The 27678-nt window shown below is 36.9% G+C and overlaps 1 protein-coding gene and 1 non-coding gene across 3 annotated transcripts in view; both read right to left on the bottom strand.

Annotated features, from left to right (window-relative positions):
- The window catches only part of TTC28 (tetratricopeptide repeat domain 28), a 626414-nt gene that overhangs the window by 514881 nt on the left and 83855 nt on the right, over positions 1 to 27678 (bottom strand). The window lies entirely within an intron of this gene.
- TRNAQ-CUG lies at positions 21311 to 21383 on the bottom strand. The gene has a single exon. It is a non-coding gene; the product is annotated as a tRNA-Gln (tRNA).

Below are 27678 nucleotides of genomic sequence, written 5' to 3'. Positions count from 1 at the left end.
ATGAACAAATCAGGAGACTATAGATGCCGGAGAGGATGTGGAGAAACTGGAACCCTCTTGCACTGTTGGTGGGAATGCAAATTGGTGCAGCCACTCTGGAAAGCAGTGTGGAGGTTCCTCAAAAAATTAAAAATAGACCTACCCTGTGACCCAGCAATAGCACTGCTAGGAATTTACCCAAGGGATACAGGAGTACTGATGCATAGGGGCACTTGTACCCCAATGTTTATAGCAGCACTCTCAACAATAGCCAAATTATGGAAAGAGCCTAAATGTCCATCAACTGATGAATGGATAAAGAAATGGTGGTTTATGTACACAATGGAGTACTACGTGGCAATGAGAAAGAATGAAATATGGCCCTTTGTAGCAACATGGATGGAACTGGAGAGTGTGATGCTAAGTGAAATAAGCCATACAGAGAAAGACAGATACCATATGGTTTCACTCTTATGTGGGTCCTGAGAAACTTAACAGAAACCCATGGGGGAGGGGAAGGAAAAAAAAAAAAAAAAAGAGGTTACAGTGGAAGAGAGCCAAAGCATAAGAGACTCTTAAAAACTGAGAACAAACTGAGGGTTGATGGGGGGTGGGAGGGAGAGGAGGGTGGGTGATGGGTATTGAGGAGGGCACCTTTTGGGATGAGCACTGGGTGTTGAATGGAAACCAATTTGACAATAAACTTCATATACTGACAAATAAAAAAATAATAAAATAAAGAAAAATAAAAACAAAAAAAATGTCAGAAATGTTAAAAAGTAAGGAGAAAGTGAAACATAACCAGGAAAAAAACAATCAATAAACATAACCCAAAATGACAGAAATTATAAAATTAGCAGACAATGAAATTTAAAACAATACTATAACTACGTTCAAGTGTTTAAAACTACATTTTTAAATATTACATATAAACAGAATATACATTCTGGAATGGGAATTATTATTTAATGGATACAAAGTTTCTATTTTGCAAGATGGAAAAAACTTGCGGAGTTGATGGTGGTGAGGGTTCCACAGAAATGTGAATGTACTAAATGCCCCAAACTATATGCTCAAAACAAAATTTATTAAAACAATAAAATGTCTTATTTATTTATTTATTTTTAAATATTTATTTATTTTTGAGAGAGAGCACAAGCGAGCACAGGATGGGGAGGGGCAGAGAGACAGAGGGAGACAGAGAAACGAAGCAGGCTCCTGGCCAAACTGTCAGCTCAATGCAGGGCTCAAACCCACAAACCATGAGATCATGACCTGAGCTAAAGTCAGATGCCCAACCTACTGAGCCACCCAGGCTCCCCATAAAAATAAATAAATTTATTAAAAATATTACATTAGACATCAATAACAAAAAGCTATCACAGAAATCCTGCAATTTTAATTAAAACACTCTTCAGGGTCAAAGGACAGAAATATTTTTGAAGTGGTTGAAAATAATCACACAACATTTAAAAATTTGTAGAATATACCTAGAGCAGTGCTTGGAGGGAAACATATATCTTCAAGTGGTTACAGTAGAGAAGTCAAGTCCAAAATCAATGCAAGAAGAGTAAGAGCAAAGTAAACTCAAAATAAGAATGAAGGAATAATAAAAATAAGAACAACTATCATGGTGCCTGGTTGGCTCAGTCGGGTAAGCATCCAACTCTTAAAAAAAAAAAAGAAAGAAAGCATCTAACTCTTGATTTCGGCTCAACTCACAATCTCACGATTCATGAGTTGGAGCCCCACATCGGTGAGATCGAGTTCCATGTAAGGCTCTATGCTGATGGTGTGGAGTCGGCTTAGGATTCTCTCTCTCTCTCCCTCCCCTACTCATGCTCTCTCAAAATAAATACAGAAACTTAAAAGAGAACAAATATCAATAAAATTTTTTAAATACATAAAGACAATCAATTGCACCAAAAGCTGTTTTCTGAAAAATTAATAAAAGTGTTAAAATGCTAGTTAGTCATTAAGAAAAAAAAGAGAGAAGGCATAAATTACCAATATCAGGAATGGCAAAGGGGATATTACTATAGATTTTATAGACATTAAAAGGCTATTACAGGAATACTATGAACAGTATTACGCCAATAAGTTAAAAATCTTAAAGGAAAAGGACAAATTTCATTTTGAGAAACATGATTACCAGAACTGGTTCAAAAAACAGAAAATCTGAAAAGCCCTATATCTAGTAAGACAGTTGAATTTATAATCTAAAAGCCATCCCATGAAGAAAGCTCCAGGCCCAGAAAACTTTACTGGTTAATTCTATCAATACGTAAATAGGGAAATGCCAATTCTGTGCAAACATTTTCAGGAAAGATAGATAAAACACTTTCACACTGCTGATAAAGCCAACATTACACTGATACTGGAAGCAGACAAAAATATTACAAGAAAACTACAAACCAATATCTCTCATAAACAAAGATGAAAAATTCTGAACAAAATTTTAGGAAATCAAATTTAATAGTATCTAAAAAAACAGTAATACACCATGACCAAGTGAGATTTATTTTCAAATGTTAAACAAATCTTGCATTCCTAGAACACATCCCACCTGATCGGTTTAACATATGAAAATGAATTAATGTAATTCATTATGTAATTCTGCCATATGAGATTAAAAAAGAGAACCATGTGATCAATTCAATAGATGTAAAAAAACAATTGACAGCATTCAAGATCCATTTATAACTTTTTTTAAAAACCTTCAACAAATAACTAGAAGGGAACTTTCTCAATACCATATGAGCTTCTACAAGAAAATCTATAACTGGGGTGCCTGGGTAGCTCAGTCGGTTAAGCATCTGACTCTTGGTCTCAGCTCAGGTCATGATCTCATGGCTTGTGAGTTTGAGCCCTGCATTGGGGCTTCTGTACTGACAGTTCAGAGCCTGCTTGGGATTCTCTCTCTCCCTTTCTCTCTGCTCCTTCTGTGCTCACTTGCGCATGCACTCTCTCTTTCTCTCTCTCTGTCTCTCTCCCTCCCTCTCAAAATAAATAAACTTTTTTTAAAAAAAAAGAAAATCTACAGCTAACATCATATTGGATATGAATGACTGTATTTTCTCCCTAAGATGGGGATATACATTATCACCACCTCTCTTAAACAATGAACTGCAGATTCTGGCCAGTGCAATAAGGCAACAAAAACCCAAGGAATCGACAAATAAACAAAAACCTTAAATAAGTGAATTTAGAAAGGTCAAAGGATAGAAGGTCAATAAATAAAAGTCAACTGTATTTCCTATACTAGCAACAGACAATTGTTATTTGAAATTTCAATTCCTAATTTCAAATAAAAATACTTTTAGACAATATCATTTACGTCATCCAAAAACACTGAACAGTTAAAGATAAATTTAACAAAACATATATAAGAAAAATTACACTCCTGAGAGAAATTAAATAAAATGAAATAGAGAGCTATACCAAATTTCTGGATTGAAAGACTCAATATTCTTAAGAGGTCATTTGGTATCCACATTATAGATTCAATGCAATCACAATAAAAACTACAATAAACTTTTTTTGTAAAAGTGGTAAGCTGATTTTAAATTTTATACGGAAATGCAAAGACCCTAGGCTAGCTAGAGCAATTGTGGAAGACAACAAAGTTGGAGGGCTTACTCTACCTGATTTCAAGGCATATTATAAACTTACAGTAATCCAAACTGTGGTATTTGCGCAAGGATCGATACAATATAGGGACGCTTGGGTGGCTCTATAGGTTAAGCGTCAGACTCTTGATTTCAACACAGGTCATGATCTCACAGTTTATGAAATAAACTGTGTCAGGCTCTGTGCTCTTAGCTTGGGATTCTCTCTCTCCTCTTTCTCTCTGCCCCTCCCCCCACTTTTGCAAGCTCTCTCTCAAAAATAAATACCTTTTTAAAAAGGATAGATGTATCAGTAGAACATGGTAGAAAATTCAGATATAGACCTTATGTATATGGTCAACTGACTGCTGACAAAGGTGTCAAAGGATCAATGGAGAATTAAATGAATGTCAATATTACCTTGTGCCATACACAAAAATTAACCTGAGGCAGGTATAGACTTAAATGTAAAAGTGAAAAACATGACACTTACAGAAGAAAACGTATGAGAAAATCTTTGGGGTGGGAAAAGGTTTTATGGACAGTACACATAAAGCATACTCCATAAACGAAAATGTTGATATATTAGATCTTGCCAAAATGATAAAATTTTTCTTCTATAAACTGTTAAGAAAATTAAAAAGTAACACTGAAGATAACACAAGCAAATGGAAAGGTATTCCATATTCATGGATTGGAAGAATACTGTTAAAGCAATCTACAGATTCAATGCAATCCCTATCGAAATTCCAATGGCATTTTTCACAGGAATAGAACAAACAATCCTAAAATTGATATGGAACCACCAAAGACCCCAAATAACCAAGGAATCTTGAGAAAGAAGAACAGAGCTAGAGGTATCATGCTTCCTGATTTCACAGTATATTGAAAAGCTAAAGTAATCAAAACAGTATGGTGTTGGTATAAAAACAGACACATAGGTCAATGGAACAGAATAAAGAGCCTAGAAATAAACGCACACATACGTGGTCACATCCACATACAACTTACAACAAAGAAGCCAAGACCATATGATGGGGAAAGAACAGTTTCGTCAATAAATGATGTTGGGAAAACTGGACAGTCACACATGCAAAAGAATGAAACAAAAAAATCAACTCGAAATAAATGCTTGAAAATAAGGCCTGAGGGGCACCTGGGTGTCTCAATCGGTTGAGTGTCTGACTCCTGATTTCAGCTCAGGTCATGATCTCACAGTTCGTGGGTTCAAGCCCTGCATCGAGCTCTATGCTGACAGTGCAGAGCCTGGTTGGGATTCACTCCCTCCCTCTCTCTCTCTCTCTCTACCCTTTCTGTGCTCTCTCACTGTCTCTCAAAAATAAATAAACTTTAAAAAAAGAAGAAGAAGAAGAAGAAAAGAAGACCTGAAACCGTAAGACCCCTAAAAGAAAACACAGGAAATAAGTTTCCTGACACTAGTCTTGGTGAGGAATTTTTGAATTTGACACCAAAAGCAAAGACAACAAAAGCAAAAATTAAACAAGTGGGATTGTATCAAACTAAAAAGCTACACAGCAAAGGAAACAATCAACAAAATTAAAAGGCAACCCACCAAATGGGAGAAAATATTTGCAAATTATGTATCTGACAAGGGGTTAATATATCTAAAATATGTTAAAAAATCCAATTAAAAAATGACAGAGGACCTAAATAGATTTCCCCCTACAGATGACAAACAGGTACATGAAAATGTAGTCAACATCCCTAATCATCAGAAAATGCAACTCAAAATCACAATGAAATATCACCTCACCACCTGTTAGAATGTCTATTATCAAAAAGACAAGAGAAAACTTGGCAAGGATGTGGAAAAAGAGGAATCTTTGTACACAGATGATGGAAATGTAAATTGGTATATGGAAAACAGTATGAAGGTTCCTCAGTGAAGGAAATGAAAACATTAACTTGAAAGATATATGTACACCCATGTTTACTGCAGGATTATGCAATAGCCAAGACATGGAAGCAACCTAAGTGTCTATCAATGGATGAATGGACAAAGAAAATGCAGTATATATATACAATGGAAAATATTCAGCTACAAAAAGGAATAAAATCTTACCATTTGCAACAACATGGATGGACCTTGAGGGCACTATGCTAAGTGAAATAATTCAGACAGAGAAAGACAAACACTTATGATCTCACTTACGTGTGGAATCTAAAAAAAGAACTCATAGATACAGAGAACAAAATGATGGTTGCCAGAGGCAGAGAATGGAGGGGGTCAGGGGCAAAATGAGTGAAGGTGGTTAAAAGGCACAAACATCAGTTATAAAATAAGTAAGTCATGGAGATATAATGCACAGCGTGGTGACTATAGCTAATAATACTGAACTGTATATTTGAAAGTTGCTATAAGAGTAATCTTAAAAGCTCTCATCATAAGGAAAAGAGTCTGTAGCTATATGTGGTGATGGATGTTAACTAGAGTTGTTGTGATCATTTTGCAGTCTATACAAATGTCAGATCATTATATTGTACATCTAACAACTAACATAATTAGTGTTATGTATGTCAATTATATCTCAATTAAAAAAATGAAAAAGTAAGTTTCAGACCAGGAATAAATATTCACAATATACATCCAAGAAAAGATTCCAGAAAATATTGAGAATTCCTACTAACCAATAGTATAAACTATAAACAACCCATTAAAAACACAAACTAGAGCACCTAGGTAGCTCAGTCTGTTGAGAGTCCAATTCATGATTTCAGCTCAGGTCATAATCCCAGGGTCATGGGATCAAGCCCCGCATTGGGCTCTGTGCTGAGCGTGAGGCCTGCTTAAGATCCACTCTCTCTCTCCCTCTGCCCTTTCCCCTCCACACACGCACACACTCTCTCTCTTCCAATCTCTTTCTAAAATAAATGTAAACTTTTTTTAAAAACACACAAACTGAAAAGACACTTTATAAAAGATATTTGAATGGTCAGTAAGCACATGAAAAAGTGCCAAACGTTAGGAATCAGGCTAAAACACAGGACAACCACAATGAAATATCATAATACACGCATCCAAATAGCTAAAATTAAAAAGACTGAGCACACCAGGTGTTGACAAGTATGTCAAGTAACTGGAACTCTACATTGCTAGTGGGAATATAAAATGGTACACACACTTTGGCACTTATCTGGGGACGGGCATTTTCTCCCCCCCCCCCCCACCCCGTGTGTGTGTGTGTGTGTGTGTTTCAGTTATGCTACAACCTTCTATGGCTGTGCTGTCCAGTGACTGGGACTGCCAAATAAATTTTTCCCAGCACAAATGCAGCCAAAGATTCATTTAATCACCATCATCCTCCTATATACCAGCTGAATAAATGAAGGAGAAATAGTAGAAGCCTCTACACTTAATTTATTTCAACTAAGTGGTTCTACCATTAATAAATGATGTAAAACTCCACTCAAGATTCTCATCTGTCTTATAAAGTATGCAAAATACTTCCTGCCTCTCATACTAAGTGTCCTGTCTGTTGTCTTTCCACCTCTAGTCTATGAATCTCGTATTCTAAGTCACAACTTTATACTGCAATCAAATCCAAGAAGCTATCATTTTTTATTTAACATCTATGGGCTGCAATCATGAAAAATTTACTCACTGTAATATGGCTGGATTCCTTCCACAGTCAGACTCTTACGATATAATGCAATATTCTTAAGGTCATTTTAAGGCTGAGGCATGTTAAAGAAAAATAGAATAAGGGGCATCTAGCTGTCTCAGTCAGAAGAACATGTGACTCTTGATCTCAGGGTCTTGAGTTCGAGCCCTATGTTGGGTGTGAAGATTACTTTTTTTAAAGAGTATAATAAGATAATTCTTGGGGCACCTGGGTGGCTCAGTCAGTTGAGCGTCTGACTTCAGCCTCAGGTCATGATCTCACAGTTTGTAGGTTGGAGCCCTGCATCAGGCTCTGTGCTGACAGCTTGCTTAGAGTCTGGAGCCTGCTTCAGATTCTGTGTCTCCTTCACTCTCTGCCCCTCCCTCACTCACGCTTTGTCTCACTCTGTTTCTCAAAAATAAATAAATGTAAAAAGAGTATAATAAGATAATTCTAGAGACATGTATCACTTAATTCTCAATAGCCCAAAAAAAAAAAAAAATTAAACTGTGCAAAACCAGAGTTTATGTTCTTTCTACCCATCTCTCCTACTAAATCCTGTTCTTAGGGAAAGATTAAGAAAAATCATTCATAGTTAGCTTAACAAGGACCATTCTCTAAAGATATGTGTTTTAACAATGGATAGTTAAAATTACTTAATCTTTAGCCAGTGTTTAAAGTGAAGACATCTTTATAGTTTTTTTACCCACTACAATCACTCCATCAAGAATACTATGTATGGGGCGCCTGGGTGGCTCAGTCAGTTAAGGGTCCGACTTCGGCTCAGGTCATGATCTCACAATCTGTGAGTTCGAGCCCCGCATCGGGCTCTGTGCTGACAGCTCGGAACCTGGCGCCTGCTTCCGATTCTGTGTCTCCCTCTCTCTCTGCCCCTCCCCTACTCATGCTCTGTCTCTCTCTGTCTCAAAAATAAATAAAACATAATTTATTACATAAAAAAACATATGTAAACATAAATAAAACATAAAAAAATTAAAAAAAAATAGAATACTATGTATGAAAACTGTAGCTCTCTAATTTCTTTCTAATCACCCAACACTGCTGCTCTCTTTTAAATTATTTTATGTTACATAATTCTAATGAACCAGTCTTTTTATTATTACTTAAATGTTGTCTAACAAAGGACAAAAGCTCTATCAAGTGACATTTGATTTTCTTCCCCCACCTCAACAACCACGTCTTTGACACTGACTTATACTAAGGGAGAGGAGTACAATTTATGGTCACCATAAGGGATCTAGCCTAGTCCCCAATCATCTTGGAAGGATAACACAGTCCCTAAAGCAAGCCTAAGGATTCAACTCTGTTCTGGGACAGGGCACAGGCAGACTCCAATACAAAGAATTAGTAAACTCGGTTTTGTGCTTTCAGTTATCAATCTCCATCCAAAATATCTTCCTAGAGATTCGACCAGAGGCATCTAAAGCTAGACTGGGCATCCCACATCTATTCTACCATGGACCAACACTCTGGAGGCTCTACCAAACTAGAGTAATCTGATAAGTAGGTATCTGTTAGAAGGTGTATTTAGTATTAAACTGTTACTATATCCTAATGTTCAGAATTTGGATAGATAGTTCAGACTAACTCTTCTTGTACTAGATCAATAAATATTGAGAGGCTAAAATCAATCAACAATGCTTGCACTTGGACAGCTCATACAAATTGTATTACTTTTGAATATAATATATAATAAAAATATAAATATAAGTAAAGCTAATCAAGAACTGAGCAGTACGACAAAAAGATACTTCTGGCTCATAAAAGTGAAAGTATATACCTTGTGAACAATTGTTAGCTTCATTCTGTTAGGAACATAAACATATCCCCCAATTGAGTATTTTTAACCATATTGCAATTGTTAGGTATTTTATTATATATATATCTATGAATTTCACTCCCAGCTATATTGTTCTATTGCCCACAGAGATTCATAAATTTTAGAACTGAAAGAAAACTCAAAGATTACTTCACTCGGTTCTCATAATCTGGTTTCTGCAATAAGGAAAATGAACAATTTTATTCAAAAAGCGTATAACTAATTAACAGGCAAGGGCAGAGAGAGAACTCCGTTCTTCTCATTACCAGTCTATATTGTACAGTTCCATCCAGTAACTAAATTCAATCCTGACTGTTACACTACAAAGACCCATGATAACATTATACCAACCTATAATTCTCTCCAGGTGAAGCTCTGAGCAAAACTGCAATGTGGGGGGTGACTAGGTGGCTCAGTCAGTCACCAGCTCAGTCGGCTCAGTCACCGACTCTTGCTCCCCATTCCAGTCAAGATCTTATGGTTTGTGATATCGAGCCATGCACTGGGCTCTGCACTGTGCTTGGGATTCTCTCTCTTCCTCTCTCTCTCTCTCTCTCTCTCTCTCTCTCTCTCTGCCCCTCCCCTGCTCACTTGTGCATACTTACGAGCACACTCGCTCTCTCTCAAAATAAAGAAAGAAACATTTTTTTAAAAAACCGTAACGTGGGGGCACCTGGTTAAGCATCAGTAGATTAAGCGTCTGACTTCAGCTCAGGTCATGATCTCATGGGTTGTAGGTGTGAGCCCCACACTGGGCTCTGTGCTGACAGCTCAGAGCCTGGAGCCTGCTCTGGATTCTGTGTCTCCCTCTCTGTCTGCCCCTTCCCCACTTGCACTCTCTCTCTCTCTCTCAAAAATAAGTAGACATTAATAAATAATTAATTAATTAAAAAACAAAATGTGGATATGGGGCACCTGGATGGCTCAATCGGTTAAGTGTCCAACTCTTGGTTTCAGCTCAGACCATTATCTCGCAGCTCGTGAGTTTGAGACCTGCGCACCGTCAGCATGAAGGCTGCCTGGGATTTTCTCTCTTTCCTTCTCTGCCCTTCCCCTGCTCACATGCTCTGTCTCTCTCACTCCCAAAAATAAATAAATAAACTTTTAAAATATAAAATAAAATAAAAAACTGCAATGGGGAGAAAATCTGTCATTGGTTCTTCAAGCCTCTTTTCTGCCATTTGTCCTTTACCTTGTGGTGCTCCCTTACCATTTTTCATACTTCACCAGCATTCAAAGAGTTTATATTCTTTCTACCACCTTTCTATTAAATACTAATCTAGGAAAAGACTGAAAAATAAATTCGCTGTAAGCTGAGCATGGTCCCTTCTCCAAAGATATGTGTTTTATTGGTGGGCAAAAAAAATAATCAATTGATTCTGGCACCTCAAGGTGTTGAGGAAATAGGGTGTGTGGTGAGCAAAGAGACCTTAAAGTCTGATATCATACCACAGTGGTAACCTCTGAATAATCAGGCAAGCTCGGCCTATCCCACACCATTTAAAATTATATTTTTTTAAGTCATCATGAAATATTAGTCATAAATCTTGAAGTGATGTTGGTTTGCCAGTTTTCACAGTGGGCAGCTTTACTGACACTAACGGTACCATATCTTGCCGCCTATACCTCTATCGAACCATCTAACCAACTAGCTGAGAGGCTGCGGGTGAGGCAGGCTACTGGCAGACGGATATAGCTAAGAGCAGATCAGTTTTGACTGTAAATGGCAAAACTACAATTCGGAATCTAAATTCTTTGCTCAAAACACCACTTACCAATACCACCTTATTACAGTTTAACGTTTTCCAATAGGTTATTTTTTTATAGGCCCATAAACGTCTTTTCTCATTTCCCTATCAGCCATGATGTTCTCCTCACCTATAATGCTGCCCATATTCACATCCAATTCCTAACAATCCTTTAAGATTTAAGTCCCACTTTCTTCAAGAACACTTCAACTGACCTTTCAACTATAAATTCTGATAATTAGCACTCCAAATATCATGTTTGAAAATTGTTTTAATGTTTCCTCCAAATGGTAATGCCTCTATATTCTAACTATTTAGCACATAATTATTGATTATTGTCTATTGTTCAGTCTGGTTTTCTGCATCTTATGATACCTGAGGGCTCTAAATTTCCTGAGGGCAACCACCAAGTCCTTCCCATTCACTCAACTACCCTTCAGTAAATGTTTACTGTTGCTGGGCCCTCTGCTAGGTACCAGGAAGACAAAAATAAAAACAAACAGCCCTATTCTCCAAGGATTTAGAGTCTACCCTTCTTATTTTCAAGTGTATCTTAATTCTTTAGTCTTCATCACAGTGCCTAGTATGTTAATAAGTCATCAAATATTTGCCAAATATCTGTTTAGTGATGAACAAGAACATCACTAAATCTAAAAATACACAACTGTATCTTATAGTTCAGATACCTGTTCAAATGAAGAGCTATGTTATATGCCTATTACATTTGACAAATCTATAAAACAAAAACTGTGCTTTATTTGCTAACAGGAAGAGAAAAATAACTGTAGAAATCATGGCCTTTAACCTTTTTCCTCAATCTAAAGATCAGAGATCACTAGTTTTATTAAACACAACATAATTACATCATACACCAAATCTCCACATTTCTATATTTCATAAGCTGAAGTTTTAAAATTACTTCTTCTCACAAATAAGATCTGCACTTTAATTTCCCAAAAATTTTAGTGCATTGAGAATTGTGATAAATTCTTAAGATCAAGGATAACCATCTTCTGTATAGTTGTTCAGTGAAATGATATTTTGTAGTGATGAGATACAACAATTTAACAGATAACATTTTTCCATTTATAAAGAGTGACTCTTCACTATATTCCTGAAAAAAAAAAAAAATGAGGTAAATGATATTATTGACATTTTGCAGGAGCAGACAGTAAATTCTTTTAAAGAATTTCTTAGGGCCAGAGAGTCATAATGCCAGAATTGTGACTATAATTCATTTTGAAATTTTAGTCAAAGCAGCTTAAAACCTCATTTCCCCTCAAAAGTGTAAAATGTCAGTAAGGTTTATCTACATTAGTATGGTCTCATTATTCCTTATTCAAGCTATAATTTTTTAAAGACAAGATGGTTTTAGTCATTTCATCAATCACATGATTTCTACACATCTATTCAAATAACTAGTGTCCAGGAATCAGCTGTAACCAACATTGCTAATGATTAATCAAGCTTCCATGCCCTGCTTCTATCAGGAGTTCACCTTTCCCCTTTGCATGGTGGCAAAGCTAACATAAAAAATGGTCTCTAGGGGCGCCTGGGTGGCGCAGTCGGTTAAGCATCCGACTTCAGCCAGGTCACGATCTCGCGGTCCGTGAGTTCGAGCCCCGCATCAGGCTCTGGGCTGATGGCTCAGAGCCTGGAGCCTGTTTCCAATTCTGTGTCTCCCTCTCTCTCTGCCCCTCCCCAGTTCATGCTCTGTCTCTCTCTGTCCCAAAAATAAAATAAAAAACGTTGAAAAAAAAATTAAAAAAAAAAATGGTCTCTAAAATTATTTTGCTCTATATAAAACTATGAAAAGAGAAGAATGAAACATTAAAAGGTATTCATGTTCCATAAGTTCTATTTTATTGTAGAATAACATCAATGGAATGATTTAATGGACTTGCACTTCAGCAAAGCATTTGATGAATCTTGACAGAAGTTTACCTACCACTCCCAGCACTAAAAAAATAAAAATAAAAAACTAGTGGAACAATCCCAATGAAGTTATTTTGAGTTATTTCAAAGGACAACCCTGGGTGTATTCAGTAGTCATTCACTTAAAATAGATCAGATGTTCTACATTTTTATTGGCCAATTAGAACCATAATCTGCTAATATAGAATGTTATGGCTACCTGAGCCACTGGTGAAATATAGGGATATCTGGACATTTATGCTACCTAAGTGGAAGGAAATGGTAAAAATATTCATTCTAACTCACATTTCACAACCTGCCCTTCACCGATGTAAATCTGATACAATATACAGTAGTCTTGGAAATTTCCAGTTAAAAAACAATCATCTGAAGGCTTGACCAAAATTGATGCTAATTGTTGGCAGGAGGCCTCAACTTTTTGACATTTGAGCCTTTCCCTGGGCTGCTTGAATGTCTTCATGATATGGTGGCCGGCTTCATACAGAATGAGTGATCCAAGAATGGGCAAGGTAGAAGCCACAATTTCTTCCATGACTTAGCCTTTAGAAGTCATACTTCTTCATTTGCACAATATCCTATTTATTATGAAGGTCAGCCCTGTTAAGTGTGGGAGAGAACTACATAAGAGTGTGAATGATAAAAGACGGAATGAATTATTGTGGACCATCTTGGAAGCTGCCTATGAGATATAGTTTTTACCTCCTATGTGTTTAGGTATGAATTTATTTTATTTATTCTGCTTTGTATATATTGTGTGTCCTATAACTATACATTCAAGTCAACAATTCTTGAAAATTCTCACCCAATAACTCTTCAAATATTGTCTCTCCTGCATTTTCTAGTCTCACTTTCTGGAATTCTCATATTAGACCTACATTATACCTTTTTATTCCATTTCTCTTAACCTATCATATAATCCATTTTTCTGCCTCTGTGCTGCATTCTGTGATTTCTTCAAATCCATCTTCCAGTTCATTAGTTCTCTCTTCAGCTGTGTCTAATTTGCTGTTTAACCAAGCCACAAAGAAGTTTTTATTCCAACAACATTTTTCACTTCTAGATATTCTAACTGGTTTTTTTCCTAGTCATATTTGATAAAGCTTTTCTTTACATATTTTATGCATTGTTATTTAATATTCTTCACCTGATCCTTCCAATATCTGAAGTCCTCGGAGGTCTAAATCTGTTGTATTTTCAGCAAACTCCTGGACAATAACTTGTCTCCTTGCATGGTTGGTGATCTTTGATTATGACCTTCATATGTACTTGATCTTAATCTGAGAGAATCCTGGGGGGCGGGGGCAACTCAAGAATCTTTTCCTTCATAGAGAATTTATATTTGCTTCTGCCAGGAACCATGGGGCTCTACCAATCTCATTTTAGCTCCCTTCTATGATACTTGGCTTAAAGCTAGAATCTCACATTCAGCTTTCTTACTTTGTCATCAGCCTAAAGCTTGGACTCTTAACCACTGTGCTGATATGGGCATTTACTTGCAGAGTTAACATTTCAAGTATGTTTATCATTTACTGTTCCTGTTTCAGTTCACAGTTTTTAGTTGGGGTGTTGTTTTTGTTGTTTTGTTTCGCTTTGCATTTGAAAGATGTCACATTTCCCTTAATTTCTGTAAGCCCAGCAACGCATTATTCAATGGCTTGCAGCGAAAGGTCCCTTTAACCTAACTTATCTAGTATTCTTTCAGAAGTGAAAGTTCTCAAGTCCTTTTCTTATCCATTCACCTTTTACCAGACAAACAATTCCAGAGAAACTACCATGGATTCATTTTAATATTGATCATAAACAATTCATCATTTAGAGTTCATCTGCATAGTAAGATGTAGATTATCACCAAAACCCAAAAATATTTCAGTATTTTAATCATATAGCACCTCATTAATGTGGATGTCATTAATGTAGACATTAACATGTAATGAGGACACAGCATGTCAGAAATACTGCCAAGTCTGAATAACAGAATTCCCTGAGGAATTTCAGTTTATTTCCAACTGCATAGTGAACCTAAAAAGAGTTGCTATGTAGAGGGCCTGCTCAAAATTGATTGCTTAAAAAATGGTTTACATGAGTTGATAATGCCTATAGCAATCTCTACCTAATCAACATGCTTAGGAATACTTTTTATGCAAAGGTTAACTGATATGCCCTAATCCAAAATATTGGCTAAATTGTCATTAAATACAGCTGCCCTTGAACAACACAAGTTTGAAACACATGGGCCCACTTAATACATAATTTTTTTCACTACTGTATAGTACTATAAATGTATTTTCTCTACCTTATAATTTTCTTAATAACATTTTCTCTAACTTACCTTATTGTAAGAATATAGTATATAATACATATAACATACAAAATATGTGTTAGTCAACTGCATATGTTGTCAGTAAGACTTCCAGTCAACAGTAGACTATTAGAGCTAAGTTGGGGGGCGAGGGGGAGTCAAAAATTATACATGAATTTTCAACTGCACAGGGTTGGTGGGGGGAGGTCAGTGCCCCAACACCCATGCTGTTCAAGGGCCAACTGTAGTTTGATTTAGCCAAACTTGTGTAATTGACCAGTTCAAATAATACTAAAACCTCAGCTTCTAATGTATCAAAATATACTCCAGCTGCAATAACTTTAGCTTTTTGTTTGCTTGCTTAAATACTTGTGTTTTAAAAGTTATTTTTTAATTTTTTAAATGTTTATTTATTTTTGAGAGAGAGAACACACACACAAGTCGGGGAGGGACAGAGAGAGGGGGAGACACAGAATCTGAAACAGGCTCCAGGCTCTGAGCTGTCAGCACAGAGCACAATGTGGGGCTTGAACCCACAAACCATGAGATCATGACCTGAGCCCAAGTCAGACGCTTAACTGACTGAGCCACCCAGGCACCCCAAGTTTTTTTTTAAGTAATCTCTACACCCAACATGGGGCTCAAATCACAACCTGTAAGATCAAGGATCACATGCTCTGCCAACTGAGACAGCCAGGTGCCCCTAAATACTTTAGTTTTTAAAGTTCAATCTTTTCAAATATTATACCTAAAACCCATAACACTCACCCCATACCCAACTATCAAGTCTGTTTATTCTGCCTCCTGAATTTGCCTACAACTCTCCATCCCTACTGCCAATGTCCCAGCATAAGGCACTATTTGTCAATTCTCTTCTGTGTAGCTGCAACAACATTCTATTTCCCCAATTCTAATGTTGCCTTTCTGTAGTCCACCATCCATACTATATCAAAGTGGCCTTTCTTCAGAACATATCTCAGTATTTGACATAATAGATCAGTCCCTCTTTCACTTAACTTCCAGGATATCATATTCTCCAGTTTTTTCTCTTACTACATTGGCTGCTCTTCCTCAGGCTCCTTTGCTCATCTGTCCACCTCTTCCCAAATCTTAAATGTCAAAGTGCCATAGGGGTCTTCTCTCTTCTGTATGTGTGTATGTATTTGTATGTGTGTGTGTGTGTGTGTGTGTGTGTGTGTGTGTGTATTTATATTTTTTTCTAAGGATCATCGAGTTTTATTATAACTTCAATTACCATCTATGTGCTAATGAACACCAAATTTACAGCCTGAGCACTGATTCTCTCCCATGGGCCAAAATACCTACTTGTCATCGCCACTTGGATACCTAAGAGGAATCTCAAATTTAAACAGAATTTTTAAAAATACTCTGGGTTTTATACTACTCCCTTCCAAAAAACGTCTACTTTTCCTTCAATCTTTCCCATCTCAGAAGTAGCTTCAGCACTCACTCAGTTCACAGGTCAAGGATCTAACAGTCATCCTCTCTTTCTCTTACAATCCACATTCAAATTCTTCAGCAAATCCTATTGACTGTATCTGCCAAATATATCCTAAATTCAACTATTCTCACCACTTCAACAGCTAATACCCTGGTCCAAGTCATCATTATTTTCTTCCTAGATGGTGGCAACAAGCCTCCTAACTGAACTTCCTGCTTCTAACCTCACCCCTTTATACTCTATCCTCTATGAGAAGCCAGAGTGATCTTTTCAAAACTTAAGTCACATTGCTCCCCTCAAAACTTTGCAATTGCTTTCATTCACATTTAAAATATAATCCAACTTCTTATTATGGCTTACAGGGTCCTATTAAGCAAGGACTCGGGCTGTACCTATCTCTCTGACCTCATTCCATACCTGTCTTCTCATTCATAAACTTCTTGTAATTCCTTCAACATATGAAGCTCATTCCAACCCAGATACTTTTCACAATCTGTTTTCTCTTCCTGGAAGTCTTTCCACAGATCTTCATAGGACTCACTTTCTTACTTCATTCTGGTCTCTGCTCAAATGTCTACTCAGAGAAATCTTCTTGGATGATCTCCTCAGGGTGAATTTCCCTGATCACTCCACCTAAAATTACTTCCTCTCCTTCATTTTCTATCTCCTTACCTTACTTCGTTTCTTCTATAGCATTTATCAAGATGATTCTGAAATTATACTGTATATTTGTGTGTCCATCTGTTGCCTGCAACAGAATGCAAATTCCAGGAGGCAGGAACTTTGCCATGTTACCTTTGTATCCCCAGGCTTAGAAGAGCATCTGACATGCTCTATGTAATTAATGAATATAATGTTATTCCTCTGCTAGGAAAAAACCCTCAATGGTTTCCCATTGGCTTTTAGATAAACTCCAATCTATTTAACATAAATTATAAAACCCACTATGATACAGTTCCTGTCTCAACTGGAACCACTCTCTCAATGCTGAACCTGGAATGCTCTTCCATATCCTCTCTCTCTCTCACATCCAGCTAACCTCTAATCATTGTTTAAGTCTCATCTTAAATGAGACTTAATATCACTTAAGAGATGCTGTCCCTGAATCACCCAACTAGGTGAACCATGCTTAATCCCTGCCGTGTGCTCTTATACTATCCTGTTTTTTCCCTATCAGGAAGTATTAGCTTTGTAATTACTCAATAGTTATATGCCCTGTCAAAATAAAGTATTCTTTGAGAGCATGTCTGAATTGTGTATCATTATATTTCTAATATCGAACAGAACATCTGGCACATATGGGATGCTCAAGTATTTATGGAATGCCAGAATGAATCATTAAAATGTACACTCACACAAAAAGGTGAAATAGATGCTTAGACCACCTTTAAAATACTGAGTAAGCATGGTAATTAAGTACTTTTAGTAAAAATAAATAATGAGGCAGGGCACTTGGGTGGCTCAGTCACTTGAGTGTTTTAACTCTTGATTTCGGCTCAGGTCTCAATCCCACGGTTGTGGGATCAAGCCCCACATCAGGCTCTGTGCTGAGCATAGAATCTGCTTAAGATTCTCTGTCTCTCCCTCTGCCTTCTCCCCTGCTCGTGTGCTCACTCTCTCATTCATAAATAAATAAATAAATAAATAAAGGCAAAAACCTTGTAATGGAAAATGAATCATGTAATATGTGCAGAAGAGAATAAGCCACCTTTATTGAAGTTAATTAAAAATGACTTCATAGAAGACAGACATAGGAACAACTACTTTGTATTTGTATCTTCATTATAGACATTGTAAAATATATGTGTTTGAGCAAAATAAGTTATTTTACATTTATGACATGTAAAGATGAGTTTGAGGGACACTGTCATGAAGATTTAATTTTGAAGACTTATCTCTGAAAGGGCAACATAAAGTTGGTTTCAAGGATGGTGTAAAAACTAGAGACTCAAACCAACTGCCACTGCCAGGGTAAATATCATTGTTAGAGTGACACTGAAAAATGCAAGCAAACAAGAATAAGCATATAAATTCTCCTACTTCCTGACTTCCAGTCTCCTTCTAGCACTTTGCACTAGAAGAAGAGAGCACCTGGCAAAAAAGAAAAAAAAAAAAAAGTAGTTTGCAGAGTCCCATCCCCAAGATCACAGTGTATAACAAGGTAGGTTTGGAGCTTGAGAAACAATAGTTGACCAACCAGCACACCAAGCTTAGTGTCAAAGATTACCAAAAGCCCAAAAGAAGTCCTCTGACATTAAAGCCAATCACTCCATCAGAGGAAGGCTGTTAAGGTGTTTCAAGAAAAGAAACTAATATAACATTATATGTCAACTAGATTTCAATAATAAAAATAAAATGAATACATACTGGGGTACCGGGTAGCTCAGTTGGTTGCATGTCTGACTCTTGATTTCAGCTCAGGTCATGATCCCAGGGCATGGGATTGAGACCTGCATCGGGCTCTGCACTGAGCATGGAGCTTGCTTAAGATTCATTCTCTGTCTCTCTCTCTCTCTCTCTCTCTCTCTCTCTCTCTCTCTCTCTCTCCCCTCCTGCTTCCCCTCTCCCCCACTTGCTCACTCTAAAAAAAAAAACAACACCTATTAATGAACAAAAAGAGTCAATCAAAAAAAATAATAGAAATCTATAGAAATATTTTAAAAGAATTCTTTTGCTCAAAGACCTTAAATGGGATATGTATATTTGTTATCCATTTCTTACTAATGACACTGTCAATAATGCTGTGACCATGCTAAAGGGCAGAGCAAACAATATAACATATATAGAAATCAAGTCTTGAAAATTTCTGGGATTCTTTGATATGAGGCAAGTAATTCCTGTCAAAGAAATTATGAGTTGAAATGATGTGCTTTGCGACTACTATAAACACCTTTGTAAATCAAGGTGTTTAACAATTCTTACCATCAAAACCAAAGATTGATGCAAAGAAGATATACAAATGACCAATAAGCACATGAAAAGATGCTCAACATCATGAGTCACTAGGGAAATCCAAATGAGAACCACAAGGAGGTACCAATTTACATTCACTAGGATAGCTATAATTTTAAAAAATGGAAATAACAAGTGAGGTTGTAGGGAAATTGGAGCCCTTATAAACTGCTAGTAGGAATGTAAAATAGTCGAATGGCTGTGGAAAACAGTTTGGCAGTTTCTCTAAAAGTTACATGTAGGATTACTACGTGACCCATGTGATGTTGTGATATAAGGAATACATATTTGGTCCTCATCCCCAGGGCCTGGCACAGAGGTCCTAGCACTCTTGGAATTTCCTGAGTGACAGGAGTGAGGAGAGTCTTTTGTTATTCATAATAAGCCCCTTTCATCTATATCTGAATTTGTGCTAATGAGGTAGCTCTTGGAGGATGGGGATCGCTTGCCACAGGAACCAACCATGTGATTAGAAGGTTGGAACTTTCAGCTCCACCCCCAACTTCTGAGACTAGAAGGGCTGAAGACTTACTTCAATCACCAATGGCCAATGTCTTAATCAATCATGTCTACATAATTGAACCTCCATAAAAAACCTTAACTGAAGGGGTTCAGAGAGCTTCTGGGTTGGTAAACACATTGGGGTGCTGGGAGAGTGGCATGCTCAGAAAGGCCATGGAAGCTCCATGCCCCTTCCCACAGATTTTGCCCTATGCTTTTCCATTTGGCTGTTCCTGAGTTGTATCCTTTATAATAAATGAGTACCAGTAAGTAAAGCACTTTCCTGAGTTCCGTGAGCTGTTCCAGCAAATTAACAAACCCAAGAGGGGTTTGTGAGAATCCCCAATTTATAGCCATTTGGTCAGAAGTTCAAGTGACAACCTAGGACTTGGAATTAATATCTGAAGTGGGGGAGCAGTCTCATGGGACTGAACCCTTAACTGTGGAATCTATGTCAACTCCAGGTAGTTAGGGTCAGAACTGAATTAAACTGTAAGAGATCCAGTTGGTGTCCACAGAGAATAAGAAAATTGCTTGTGGTGAAGAATCCACACATTTGGTGTCAGGGGTAGTATAAAAGTGTTAAGTGTAAAAGGAAATGATAGTTTTCTTCTTTTACCCAGCAATTCCACATCTAGATATATACTCTTAAAAAAGTGAAAACAGGGACACCTGACTGGCTCAGTCAGTGGAGCATGCGATCTTGATCTCGGGGTTGTCAGTTCAAGCCCCACGTTGGGCACAGAGCTTACTTAAAAAAAAAGTGAAAACAGCACTAAACAAATGCATGTACACACAAGTTCATAGCACCAATATTCACAATAAGCAAAAGGTGTAACTAGCCCAAAAGTCTGTCAATGGATAAACAAATTATAATGTATATACACAATGAAATAGTATCCAGGAATAAAAAGGAATGTGGTACTGATAAATACTACAAAGTAGATGAATCTCAAACACATTATGCTAAGTGAAAGAAACCACACACAAAAGATCACATATTGTATGATTCTAGCTATGTGAAATTTACATAATAGGTAAATCCACCATCAGGATGCACATTGGTGGCTGGCAGGGGGCAAGGGGAGGGAGATATGGGGAACAACTGCTTACGAAGTATGGAGTTTCCTTTTGGGGTGATGAAAATGTTTTGGAAAAACTAAAGACAGGTGGTGGATGCACAATATTTCAAATGTACTAAATCCCACTGAATGGTTTACTTTAAAATGGTTACTTCTATTTAATGTCAATTTCACCTCCTTTAAGTGTAAAATTTTTGAAGTAATTTTTTTAAACTCTAAGGTTGAAATCAGATGCAGTATCTTTATTTTTATTCATTCACCCATTTATTCAGTAAGCTCCATGCCCAATGTGGGGCTTGAACTCACAACCCTGTGATCCAGAGTCACATGCCCTACCAACTGAGCCAGCCAGGCACCACTCTAAAGCTGAAACCAAATTAATGTCAAAGAACTTACAAGATGCCACTTCAAGGAGTACTCCACAAAATAGATTTAATGGTCTATTCAGACTTAATTCTTTTATTTGCCAAATTTGGTTTTACTTTAATTTTTTAAGGAAGTAACCACTAAGTTTTTAGTTTTTACATTAAAATGATATTACCATAATGCTTTACACACAATTGTTTCATTTTTGTCTGAGATAGTCTCTCCATACGTTTTCCACCCAACACTCTAAATATCTGAACAACACTACACAATGCATAAAGTGGCTCACTCTAGCAGTGAATTTTCAAAGAGCTAGTCATACTTCAAGGAATATGAGAATACTTCAAAGAAAATAAGAGAACATATATAAACTTCAAAATATTTCAAATCATTCTGATCCCTCTCTCCCTGTGCTCATCTCACCTTGCCCCCACCTCTGCTATCAATCTTGAGAACCACTCACTGGTCTACAAATTATATTTATTCCAATGCAAAACACTAAAGTGGAAACAAATGTGTTGACGTACTATTTTGGGGTGAAGGTACAGGAAGGGAAGTGATCAATAGCCTTCATTAGGCTCTCAAAAGAGAAATATGACCCATCTCCACCAAAGGTGAAAATCCCTGCTACATTCTGCGAGGATCATCCATATATAGTACAGTTCTCCAGGCTGACAATTTAACAATCCACAGCAGAGAACAACTATCACTCACTTCAGCTGGGAAGACAAGAGAAACAATATATCTGGGTAATACAGGCCTATGCTCTGTCTCTAGAAAAAGAAAATTAAGAACAATTTTAATTTACCAAAATATCCACAAAAAATTAAATTGCTCCAAATGTACCAAAAAGGACATTTTAGGATACCTGGTTGAATTTAATAAGATATGGTGCCTGGAGTGGCTAGTAACACTATCAAAAGGAATTCCCTGATTACACATTTTGATATATTCTTAAAACACATATATTCACATAATCCATCTTTCAAAGAACTGGATCTGATCCAAGAGTTTCCAAATGAAAAGCAGCTAAAATGGAATCTGCACATCCCAGCCAACTTCTGGAAATGCCATAAGAATATAAAAATAGCTCTTACTAACTGCTTACTAATTTCAAATTCGGTTTTGAGACTACATCTCACAAATCATGACTGAGAATGACTGATTCAGAGTTGGAAAAGTATATTTACTATTACAGATGGAAAAAGTTCAGTAGTGCTGAAATCATGTTAAAAGGAGATGACAAAATTTTTCCTGATATATAATGAAATGATTAATTAATATAATTGGGATGATATTTTTGGATTCTCCCTTACTGGCAAATTTCTCTCCCTATACCTGCCATTGTAGCTCCAGTCAAGGGGGTAGGACACATACTACACTTCAGAAAAGAAACAGCAATGAAATAAAGGACCTTCCAAATGTTAGGAGGAAAGAGAAAGCCCACCCCCTCTATGCCTAGTATGTAAACAAGGGAAAAATCGAATATAGCACAAGGCTTTTGCCTAGCTCCCCACATGAAGCCCTGAGAAAAGACCATCATGCAGGATGCTCCTGGGGCAATATGGTCTGGAAGGAGGAACAACAGAATCTTAGCAGAGGAAAGAAGCAAATAAATGAGCTTGAGGCAACACTCCTGATTCCTATGACCTACATATATAAAGAGGATCCAGAAGCTTCATAAGCTCTGGAAGTATCAATCCAAAAGGATCTAAGCAATCAAGTAAGTCCAAGACAAGATTGGAGAAGCAACCCACAATGGATACCAATGAAGACCAATGACCAGTACAGAATTTCAAGATACTCTCTACCACCTTCACAAAATCACCTGAACCCACCCCCATAGCACTTAAACAGCATCTTGATGTACAGCAGGGGCAAGCAGTGGGAATAATCTGAAAGACTGAGCATATACCTAAGAGAAGCTGAATTAGCTAATGGAAGTGACATTAATGAGCAAGTTCAAGCTGTGTAACGCTGTGTTCCCTTGCCTAACACTACCCAACTGGGTGAGAGACTTGTAAGATTAGAATCATTACAAAAAATAAAGAAGCTATATTTTCTTTGAGTAAGATGCAAAATTTTCAAACTTGCTAACAATGTTTAGTAATTTTTATTTCATTTTCCTTTTTTCATTTCCTTTTCTTTTGTTTCCATTTTGTAAAAACAAATCAAAATTCAAAATTACTATCATAAACATCCTCAGGTAAGACACTACTCCATGAAACAAGACAAGGTAGTTAAAAAAAAAAAAGCAAAGGAAAAGTTCTTAGAAATTAGAAATAAGATAACAGAAACAAAAATCTCAGCATAAGAATTAAAAGATAAAACAGAAAATATCCTACAAAGCAGAACAAAAAGACAAAAATCACAGAAAAGATAGTAAAACTAGAGAGTCTAGGAATTACAATACCTGTAAAAGAGAAGTGCCAGAAAGAAAATGTAACAAGATGTTAAAGGTGTAAATCAATAATAAAGAAAACAGAATTGATGACATAAATTTCCAAATTAAAAGAGATTATCAAATAATATACACCCAAACTAGTATTCTTCAAATAAAAAATATCACCAAAAAATTTCATAATATGGGGACCCCTGCATGGCTCAGTTGGTTAGGCAGCTGACTCTTGTTTTTGGCTCAGGTCATGATGCCAGGGTTGTGGGATCAAGCCCCATGTCAGGCTCCATGCTGAGTCGAGAGCCTGCTTAAGATTCTCTCTGCCTCTCTGCCCCTCTCCCTCGTTCACATGCTCTCTCTCTCTCTCTCTCTCTCTCTCTCTCAAATTAAAAAAAAAAAAAGAAATTTCATAATACTATGATTAAAAAGAAAATGCTTTAAAACTTCCATATGGAATAAACAGGTTTGACACAAAGAAGGATTCAGAAGGTCTTCAGATTGAGAAAGTCTGGTGGAACGACAAGGCAAACGACAAGCAAAACCTGAGGAAAAATAACTTCTAACCTAGAATTCTATAAGCAGTCAAAATATCAAGTGTAAGTCAAAAGAAACAGGTATTCTTCAAACCTGCAGTGTCTCAGCCAACTTACCTCCCATCCGCTCATTCTCAGGAAGCTACTGACCAAAGTATACCACCAAAAGGAGGGAATGAATGACAAGTGAAGAAGATATGGAATCAATTCCATATTTAACTCAAGCAAAGGGAATTTTCAGGCGGATGGAGAAGGGAGATCCAAAAATGACAACTGCACATTTGGGGAAAGAGCAGCCGGTCCTAACCGAAACCAGTCAGCAGAGCCATCCTCCAGAAGAGGAGGTTGATGGAACACTCAGTGTGTCTAAATGCAATGAGAAGACATTTAGAGAATTAGGGGGTAGTTTGGTAATGGATAAGTAATACATACATAGAAAAACTGGGGGACAATTATCAATGACTCAAGAGCAGGCCAAATAATTCGGCTGTGAATTACCTGTTCAGAGTAATACCAATACAAATAATCAATTCTAATCCACACAAATTTTGGATATAATTACACTGGGAGAATGAGAGTACAGGAAGTGTGTATATAAGTGAGAGAGGGGGAAAAAGAGTTGAATCCTCATCTTTCATGTGGGACAATAGATAATACTTTAAAATTAAGAATTCACAGCAAAAGTGATGATGGCTGTGTGGCAATGAGAATGTACTTAATGCCACTAAATTGTACACTTAAAAATGGTTAAAATAGTAACTTTTATGTTATATATATTAACTGCAACCAAAAAGAAAAGAAAAGGTAGGGGCTCTGGGTGGCTCAGTCGGTTAAGCGTCAGACTCTTGGAGCCCCATGTAGGGCTCCACAGTGGGTGTAGAGCCTGCTTGAGATTCTCTCTCTCCCTCTCACTCTGCCCCTCCCCTACATGTACACTCTCCTCCTCTTTAAAAAACAAAAGGTAAAAGCAAAAGCATACAGGAGGTAAATGACAAAACAAACTGCTAAGAGTTGAACTTTGTTGCCTTTAAAGAGAAGGAAGCTAGATGGTTGAAGGAGGGTAAGGAGCGGCAAGATATTGCAGGGGAGCGTAGGAGATCCTCAGGCCTTTAAAAGAGTTATATGGGGGCATCTGAGTCGCTCAGTCAGTGAAGCATCAGACTCTAGATTTCAGCTCAGATCATGATCTCATGGTTCATGAATTTGAGCCCCACGTGGGGTTCTGTGCTGACAGCATGGAGCCTGCTTACGATTCTCTCTCTCCCTCTGCCCCTCTCCTGCTCGCACACTCTTTCACTCTCTCTCAAAAATAAATAAACTTTAAAAACTAAGTAAAATAAATAAAAAAACTTTGATAAAAATTAAAATTAAATTTAAGAAACTAATCAGGAAATTTTAAAGCTGGCCCTTTTTTTCCTGTCTATATAGGTAAGATTTAGACTACTCTTAATTTGATCTTTCAAGTACAACATACATGGGGCGCCTGGGTGGTGTCCAATGTCAGCGCAGAGCCTGTTTGGGATTCTCTCAACTTTTCACTCTGCCCCTCACCTGCTCACGCTTACTCACTCTTTCTGAAAATAACAAACTTTAAAATAAAATAAAGTTTGGGGCGCCTGGGTGGCTCAGTCGGTTAAGCGTCCGACTTCGGCTCAGGTCACGATCTCGCGGTATGTGAGTTCGAGCCCCGCGTCGGGCTCTGTGCTGACTGCTCAGAGCCTGGAACCTGTTTCAGATTCTGTGTCTCCCTCTCTCTCTGACCCTCCCCCATTCGTGCTCTGTCTCTCTCTGTCTCAAAAATAAATAAACGTTAAAAAAAAATTTTTAAATAAATAAATAAAATAAAATAAAGTTCAACATACAAAATTATGATATGCATGAACATTTGAGGAAAGCGTATGTCCTGAATAGGTCTATGCTCATAAATATATGTTTATGCCTGTTACCCAAAGCAAAGTAAATGAGGCTACATGCAATTTTGGACATTAGCCAGATTAAGCAAAATAAAACTATGCAGAATAAATCTCTGGCACCACCTCTTCTCCCTGACTCAAATTTCTGTATCATAACTAGAGCCCTGTATATCTGTTCTAATTGAAGGAAATAATCTGGATAAATGAATTTAACATGAAACTATGCAAATTCTCTATTACATTCCCTTAGCAATTTAGATACCATGAATTCAGAATTTACAATAATTCAGAAAAGATACATTCTTTTTAAGAACATGTTTAGAAATTAGAGATTAATTTACTATGCTTTCAAATCAAGAATCAGCCATAAGTTTTAGTTATTTAAGTAGTTAAAAGTGCATTACAACTTATCCAATTGGCAAACAATTTAAACTGTGTTAGCCAAGTATTGGCAAGAATATGGAGCAATAAGAACTCTCAAATTTATCCTGCTGGTGGCAGGGTACATTGGAACAAAACTTTGAAAACCAATTTTGTATTATGTATTAAAGGTGAAAATATGTATGCTCTGCAACCCAGCAATTTAACTGTAAGAGGAACTCTCTTACAAAGAATTGTTCATGGCAATATTCAGAATGTTCATAATAGGGAAAACTTGCAAATACGAATAGTGAAATACATAAATAAATTGTAGTGTGTTTATGCCAATGGAATTCTATAAAGAGGTAAAAATGAACAAGCATTGACTATATTCATCAAAATTGATGAATATGAAAACATGGCAATGACCTAAAGAAATAGGTCACAGAAGAATACTTAAAAGATCATTCTATTTATAAAAAATTTCAAGAACAAAAAACTCTAGGTATTGTATTAAGAGAATGATTTATCATAAAAACCAGAACACTGTTTACCATATTGGGAGAGTGACATACGCAGGAAGCAGCATGTAAGGTAAGGCAGTATGTAAGGTACTGGTCATGTTGGTTTTGTTTTTTTTTTTTAATGTTTATTTATTTTTGAGAGAGAGACAGAGCATGAGCATGAGCAGGGGAGGGACAGAGAGAGAGGGAAACACAAAATCTGAAGCAGCCCCAAGCTCTGAGCCCCCAGCACAGAGCCCAATGCATGGCTCGAACTTGGCAAACCACGAGATCACAACCCAAGCTGAAGCCAGATGCCCAACCGACTGAGCCACCCAGGCGCCCCAGTTACTGGTAATGTTCTATTTCTTTTTGAAGGTAGTTATAGAACTGTTCACGTTATAATTATTTTTAAAGGTACACATACACATTTTATGTATAGTTATGTAATATTTCATAAAAAGTAAAGAAAAATTAATCCTATAAAAAAAGAGGAACATTAAAAATTGAGAAAAATGCATTGCATTAATGTGAGCCTATTGTGAGTAACTTTTTCATTAATTATTTCACATATTA

The sequence above is a fragment of the Panthera tigris genome, chromosome D3, assembly GCF_018350195.1.
Source record: "Panthera tigris isolate Pti1 chromosome D3, P.tigris_Pti1_mat1.1, whole genome shotgun sequence".
NCBI classification, from domain to species: Eukaryota; Metazoa; Chordata; class Mammalia; order Carnivora; family Felidae; genus Panthera; species Panthera tigris.
Note: the sequence above shows the minus strand (reverse complement) of the source record. Positions and strands in the feature narration are given on the sequence as shown.